We start from the raw sequence: 1,566 nt of genomic DNA on the forward strand, positions 1-1,566 counted from the left end.
TATATATATATATATGTGTGTGTGTGTGTGTGTGTGTGTGTGTGTGTGTCTTTGTGTCTGTGTTTGTCCCTCCTTTATCACCACTTGCCAACCAGTGTTGGTGAGTATATCTCCCCGTAATATAGCGGTTCGGCAAAAATTCCCGATAGAATCATTAATATGCTTACAAAGAATAAAGCCCTTCAAGGCGGTGCTCCAGCATGTCCGCAGTCAAATGAGTAAAGCAAGTAAAAGAATAAAAGAATATACAAGATAATGTACGCCAGATCGACTATGCCTGATAAACAAAAAAAGAAAAAAAAAAGAAAAAGTTAGGGTGTTCATAGCTGAAACCGCTAGATTTGGCCGATTTGTGATGAACCGGGACTAAACAAAAACAACAATAACAACGACCATGACAGTAGTAGTAGTAATAGTAACAACAACAACAGTTTGTTTTTCAAAAAACGTTATTACGTTGACTCTAATACAGACAGGACTCAAAAGGTGGCGCCCCTCACGTTACTGGGCGTGTGCAGGTTTCTTCTATTTTCAGGTTTATTGGTTTGTGTAAGTAAAGTACTTGTCAAATATGTGAAAGTAAGAGTTGGAGAGGTGAGTGTGGTAGAAGAGAGACACAGACAGAAAGAGCGCGTGTGTGTGTGCGCGCGTGTGCGCGTGTGTTTGTGTGCGTGTGTGTGTCGGGGACAAATAAAGAGAATATGTACATACAAGGGGTTGTATATCGCATGTATTGATAGACATGTGGATGTATGCCTGTGCCAATGAAACAAGATTGAGGTAATAGAGAACAAGTTGTATGTGTAAATATGTACGTGTGTATGTATATACGTGTATGTATGAGAAAAAACAGGCTACGCACGAATGTGCTTGAGTGTTTGTGTATGACTGTGTGCGTGTGTACGTCCGTGCGTATGTGTGTGTGTGTGTCCGTGTGTGTGTGTGTGTGTGTGTGTGTGTCTTTGTGTGTGTGGGGGAGGGCGTGTATGTGAGTGTTAGAAAAGGAGTGTGAATGAACGATCGCATTATACACAAAATGTGAGAACAAAATGCAAAAAAAAAAGAGAGAGAGAGAGAGAGAGGAAGAGAGAGAATGACAGAGAGGGTGAGAGAGAGAGAGAACGAATAAAAGAATGAATAAAAGAAAAATTAAACATGTTTTTGTCATTGATCTCAGACCCAGGTCGAATCTCGCAGAGGCCAAAGTTGTAACCGTTATGAATAACTTGTGTATATATGCATACATACATATACATATACATACATACATACATACATATATACAGATGTTTAGAGAAAAATTTGTAGTTTAGAATCAGTAGTTCTTTGACTGCTATTTCTAAATTTTCAGTATGTTGGAGAAGCAACTCAATGCTAATCCCTGTATATTTATGATGATAAATGGTTTTACCGATAAAGGTTTTTTCATACTGAACTACTTGGCAAAATTGTTAATTATTAATTCTATTATTAATTGACGATTCCCTGCCCTTATTCTTGTATATTTTATATTTGATATCTCTAAGTTAGATGGTTAAACCGTAATCCCTCCACACGGGACTTCTT

The sequence above is a fragment of the Octopus bimaculoides genome, chromosome 16 (assembly GCF_001194135.2).
Source record: "Octopus bimaculoides isolate UCB-OBI-ISO-001 chromosome 16, ASM119413v2, whole genome shotgun sequence".
NCBI classification, from domain to species: Eukaryota; Metazoa; Mollusca; class Cephalopoda; order Octopoda; family Octopodidae; genus Octopus; species Octopus bimaculoides.